This window comes from Mercenaria mercenaria, chromosome 14 (genome assembly GCF_021730395.1).
Source record: "Mercenaria mercenaria strain notata chromosome 14, MADL_Memer_1, whole genome shotgun sequence".
Classification (NCBI taxonomy): Eukaryota; Metazoa; Mollusca; class Bivalvia; order Venerida; family Veneridae; genus Mercenaria; species Mercenaria mercenaria.
The window spans coordinates 75406041-75412701 of NC_069374.1; positions in this window are offsets into that span (position 1 = coordinate 75406041).

A 6661-nucleotide genomic window follows, 5' to 3' on the forward strand; every position below is an offset into this window, starting at 1 on the left:
CTTTAATTCATTGGAACGAAGAAGTGATTTATCTGCCCATGCCCCAAATGAATTTAAATCAGACTGTAAATCTTCACAATCATGTATACTGCTCACGTCTCTATAAACCTTAGTTTTCTACTCAAGGATTGGAAAATTAGAAAATCTTAACTGGTCTGAACACATTTTATAATGTAAATTCCTTACCCCACCCATTTTCGTATACAAATGCTGTTTATTTGGACAGGAACATCAAAAAACAGAAAAAGTGGCATGCATCAATACGTATTTACCCATACCAAAATAATGTAGATTGATGTTATCAATCCGACTTTTATTGAAATAAATCCGAAATTTTGTAGGAACACAATTTGGCAAACATTTGAAAAAAAAAATGGCGTAACTGCATCAATGGGAAATAACTTTAATGCAACTAAATATAACATCATGATATATTATAGACGATGTGTGCGTAGTATGTATTTTTTGTGATTAAAGTCCATTTTAGAACAATATGGGACTGGAATTATAAGCATTCAATGGGAGTGCAAGCCAAAAGCCAAAAAAATAAGAAAATATACGAATCACATTTTACAGAATGTAAGATTTAATGGGCACCACATTGCTGTTAAGGGTCATTTAGTTTACTCTTAAATGAAATCGTACAGAACCTGAACATTTAATTGGCATTAAATCAAATTTAAGGGCCATGAATAATCCTGTTAAATTCAAAATATACAGAATTTCACTAGTTTTTCAAAGCCATTAACTTTTTTAGCTACCAAACTAAATTTCAAATGGCATGATTCATGGTCAAAAATGGGTGTTTTAATGGTATTTCAACATGTAACCCGTTAATATTGTGAAACCTGTTAAATAAAGTGATGCAAGAACTAATGGGGTTAATTAACGGTTTTTCCTATTTAAATGGATATTTTACAGGGTTTTAAACCATGTTTAATGGTATGTGCATCCAGTAGTGATTGTAGTTGTTTATGTGGACATATTTTGTAAGTTAGTTTACATAACTAAAAGGTATTTGCTAAAACTGACATGCTTTATTATCTAATAACTGACATAATTGATAAAGCGTTTATGTCTTATAAGTTGTAATAAAAATCCAACTCCATTGTCTCAAATAGGCAGTGCCAGATGGAGAAATCAATAAAGTAAGCACTTAATATTGTCAACGTTCAGACGTTACTTTTTGCATAGCGGAAAATGCAATGAATGTTTCAAGTGGAGATATTGTATCTAATGACTCCTATGTGGACATGAAAGTGTTATCTAAGTTCTACATTTTTGTATTTATTCTATAGTTGTTACCATTACAAATTTGTTTGATAATGTGTCGTCATTTACCGCTTTAAACCGTACACTTGTAATTATGGTGAATGTAAGTTGATGGTAGATATATATTCTAACGTTTCAGATCCGCCAACAACCCCATTTTAATTTCGATATCAACGGTCCTCTTATTGTCATCATGTCAGTCGTGCCTTTCTTGGTGATACTGTAGTATGTTATTCAAACGGACAACCTAAGCCCAACTATAGCTGGACTAAGCGGACAGAACAAAGTCACAAATTGACAGTTACGTCGTTATCAAGAAATATTGCAAACAAATGTAATGAACGAAACAGTTGGAGAAAGCCTGTAATGACAAGCAAATGCATCGCTTTCAGTTTTTGTACTATGTATGTATATTCACTCATAAAGTAAAACACTCAGTAACTACTGTAGCTTATTAGTTTCATTTAAATTCTAAAGAGAAAAACATAGCCGAACTTGTAGCTGTAATTGTTTTTACAGCAGCGCGTTAGTCTCAACATTTACTTAGGTCCCCTCGTAGAGCAAACGTAGAAAAAAATTAAACATATATTAGAGGGTAGTAACAAACAAATATATGACGGAACAAACTGAGTCATGGCGTTGGAACGGTCAGTTAGCAAAAGCACCAGTGCGGGAGTTAAAGCTGGTTAATGGTGCACCATTTAAAATAAGAGAAAAGTCGCTCAACACGACAAAAATGAAAATGTTGCAGGCTCGGTTTGATTGAGCCTGTTCATGGACGGTAGTGGAAATGCATGCTACCGTCCACGCCCTCTAGCCCCGGGTTGAGCAGAACTCAACATTTACACATGCTGAAAGTACAAAAAGCAATTTAGAGACATCCGCAGATGTATTCAAACGGCGGTGAACATCTATTAGGTATAATAAAAGACAAATACATAACTATGCGTCACCTTTAGTACTCGATTTAAGATATACCGTTGGAAACAGTGTCCAGTACATATTAAAAAGTAATTTATTCTGCTCACAAAAATGTAAATACCTGACTGTAATAACATGCGCAATATCATGCAAATTAAATGGAGTCACCAAGTCTGAGTTTGTATCAGTAAATTATGATTGTATTATTTTTCTAGGCACTTGTATTAAATCATTTTTACCGAATTGCACATTAAACTTACTTCACAACTTTTACCTCGCTGTTCTCTTTGAAGCACCTCTATCCAGAGATAAGCAAATGGCGTTCATACCTTTTTTCTTAGATGAACATTCAGTCTTAGGTCATTACACTGAGTTGATTTTGTCAGTTCTTTACTGTTATCATACACATTATGGCTTGCTTTTTAGTTGATTTATGCAAACATGAAACCAGGTAAAAGAACAAACTTATTAGGTTTGTAGTTTAAAACTGCTATAATGTGTTTATTATTTGGCTCATAAGAAGACAACATATCTGCGGTGATATATTGTACGACTTTTCGAACGATAGCGGTCGGCTTTTGGTTACACAAATGATTATAACTCGAAGTTTAGGCTACCGTATTTATATTTGTTTATAAAAATGGTATGAAATGTTTGGTTCCAGTTTAAGATTAAAGATGTGTTTTCTTTGAAAACGAATCATTTAAGGGATATAAGTTGAGTCGAGGACATCACAAAGCAGTATAATTGAAATTTATGTATGCTACTTCTAACACTTTCCCTTCTACAACTATTCTGGTAAAAATTTAAAACATGGTATAAAAATATTTACTGCTACAAATGTGTCCTCTAGTAAACAACTAACGCAAGTTTGAGCTGCACACAACATATTCCTCACATAGGAAGTAGTAAACTGTAAAATATGCCCCCACTCCCCCGCCCGCACATCGAAAACGAATAAAACCTAAGAATGACCACTATACGAGGGTTGTCTCAGAAAATCGCGAACTTTTTTATTATTTCGAAAATAAGTGACGCAGCAAATAACTGATGTTATTTAAGTGTATACTCGACAGGACTATAGAGTTTACAAATAAATATCTGTCATATCATTTGTATATTTTTCAAGTAACGAACGACAGTCAGTGCTAATCGGCGCACGCTCCGTTTTCGGCTTCCATTTAAATACGTGCGCCAACTAGCACTGACTGCCATCCATTATTTGAAAAATACTGTGAAATAATTTTTGTTCACGCAGGACGAATTTTCGCGTATTTCGCGCTACGAAAGATACGTGAATTTAAGACCACTTATTATTTAACCATTTAGAAAAAAGTTATCCGAAATTATTTCTGTCCGAAATATATGTAAGTTATAAAATCCGTTTATTTCAAATTTTCTTAAAACGTCACAGTTTAAAGCTTGTCTTGATAGGAACTTATATGTTTTTACCAAAATGGATTTAAGAATTCTAATTAAATTATTGATATAAATAGGTTATTCTTTACGATCGCGTCGATTACTTTCACTAGTTTTATATCGTTGTCATCATCTTACAAATGCTACGAGCTATTTCTTTTATCTATCATTTGATCCTTGACAGAAAATTGTGTATTTATTCGAATTCATGTGTATCAAATTCATTCGTCGTCCACAAATTTCAAATTTGTCTTACTGCGTTATTGAATGTAACGGCGCAGCTTCGTAATTATTCGCACCTGCCATTGTTGTGTTAGAGTAATTGGACAAGCGCCAAATAATATTACAGATATCTAATTTTAAACTATTTAGTCCTGTCAAGTATACTATATAGTTATCATATGGCAGCATGTGTGACATTGATATTGTCAACCCTAGGGCAAAATGTCACCCGAGGCGACATAGGCTGCCATATGATGTTTATTTTATTATACCGAACAAAATTTTGTACATAAAAAATGTTTAAAAATGATTTTAAATCATTTAATTTAACAGTTTCATCTTCAGCGCGGTAATCGCCTGTGTACACATTGAACGTCACTAATAGGAGTGTACAAGGGAGGCAATAATATGGCTAAAAATGTGAAGCAGTTAATTGCCCTTTTATGACATTCAAAATATCAGCGCGGTCACATGACCTGACAGTCACTTTCGCTTGGTCAGGTGTCAAAAAGGTTGAAATGTTTTTGATAGAAAAAATATCTCTTTCTCGAGTAATGCAATTTTATCATTGTAGACAAAAGAGAGGTATAATAAATTGAATTGTTATACCTCACTTTTGTCTACTATGATAAAATCCCATTACCGAGAAAGTACTAAATTTAGTTCGGTATAATAAAATAAATGTCATATGGCAGCGTGTGTGACATTGATATTGTCAACCCTCGAAACAGAATGTCACCACTCGGCTTTCGCCTCGGGTGACATTTCCCCTCTGGTTGACAATATCAATGTCACACACGTTGCCATATGATATTTATATAATAACATCAGTTAAAACAGTTATGCACGAGTTATGCAGTGGAAATTTTGTGCGACATTAGCGGCGCAATATTCATGAAATCCATGAAATCACAATATCTCATATTTCTTTATGCGCTGCTTATCATCGTTTACTTGTATGTAAGATAAAAGTACTGACCTTAACGTAGTTTACAACGCCACTACATCCATTAATGTTCCATTTAGAATCAACACAGAACAATTGAACACATTTATCCTTTCATAAGATTTTTTTGTGTACTGCTATCATTTAGGATTTACTAACCATGCGACGTTTTTTTCGTGCAAATTCTGTTGAGCTGCCGTATTTGCGTGCATTCGACCCGTCAGAAACGCAGCACAACAACAGGACAAATAAAAGAAGTTTCGTTCTTCAATGTTGGCGGGTAGATGACACGGTAATACGACAGCTCGACTAAACACACTAGAACGGCACTTTTATTTTAACCAAAAAAAGAAAAAAAGAAAATAAAATAAAAAAGAAATATGTCGAGCTGGCTACATTTATCGTCATTTCGTGTATTTATATATTGTTATTTCTGTCGAGCTGTCGTTTTGTCGTGTTTCCCGCCCCGCACTAAAGCGTCAGACAGGCTGTTTTTGTATTTGTCAAATTTCAATTTGCCATGAATTTTTAGAATATTTGCCATGATAATACTTTGCCATGGCAGATTTTTGCGATTGACTTGCTCACGACAAAACAAGAGTTTTCCCGTGGTGGCTGGTATGGCGGGTCAACATGCACGGACCTCCTCTACAATGACCACCAGGTGGGACCCCTGTTTCTTTTATTGTTACGCAAACACAAAAAAGCGTTTCAAAGCGTTTATGGCCAACAGCATCAACCCATCCTTGCTAGGTAGCAAGAGATTTACCAGCATGGCCACCACCTGGGTGTGGGCGTCCTCCGTCTTAACAACGCCCGCCCGGTGGGACCCCGAGTTCTTCTACAGTAACAGTAACGTTGTATTGAAAAATCGCAAATAGCCATTTAGGGTTGAATTTGATTACTCCTCACGAGTTTTCCATGGTGGTTGGTATGCCCGTTGTGCATGCACGGATCCCATCTAAAACGACCAGTAGGTGGGACCCCTGTTTCTTCTACGGTTACGCCTACGCAATCAACTGCTGGAGTTAAAAGCATTTTGAAGCGTTTATGGCCAAACACATCAGCACATCCTTCCTCGGTAAGAAGAGTCTTCCAAGGATGGACACCACCTGGGTGTGGTGAGCGTCCACCCCTTCTTCAACGCCCATCCGATGGGAAGCCGGGTACAGTTACGGGACTGGACGCCGCCAAGACAAATCGCGAATATCCGTTCGTCGCCGAATTTGATGCCCCCTTACTTGGTTTGTTGCCTAGCCGTACATTTTTGCTCCTTTTCATCACTCCTTTGTTCAATTACCAAGATAACGTAGTAATTGAATATTGAATTGAAGACCTGCTGAAAGATTTAGCGATTAACTGCTATAACTGCTGGCAGTAGTTGCAGTTAAATTATGTATAATTCCCTGCGGAAACAAATAGAACTGAGGGGAAATATATTGATAAAGCATCTTTTGAAAAGAGTCTCCGCAGCAAATACATATGTGTCAAAGTATACAGCAATTGTCTAGAAATATGAGAGAAATCAAAAAAAAAAAAAAAAAAAAAACAACTGCAGGGCGCGTGAATGCTACATTCATGACTGTTTTATCCTGTATTGCTGGTAACATAAATTGTTGCTTTGAAATAACAGGAATTGACAAACTGTGTTCACTAAACAGCTCATATTCTATCGACGGGTTGTTTCCCTTGAGTAAAGGTGGTTTAAGGATTTCTCTCAGCGACACTTGTTTCAGGATATTTTCATTCTCGCTTAACCATATCTACTGTACTCATGCATAACGCGTAACTATTATATTTTTGAAAGCAAATTGCTCCATGTCTTTGTATTAGACATTTGCAAATTAAGACGAAGTGGACTGTGAACACCTTGAACGATCG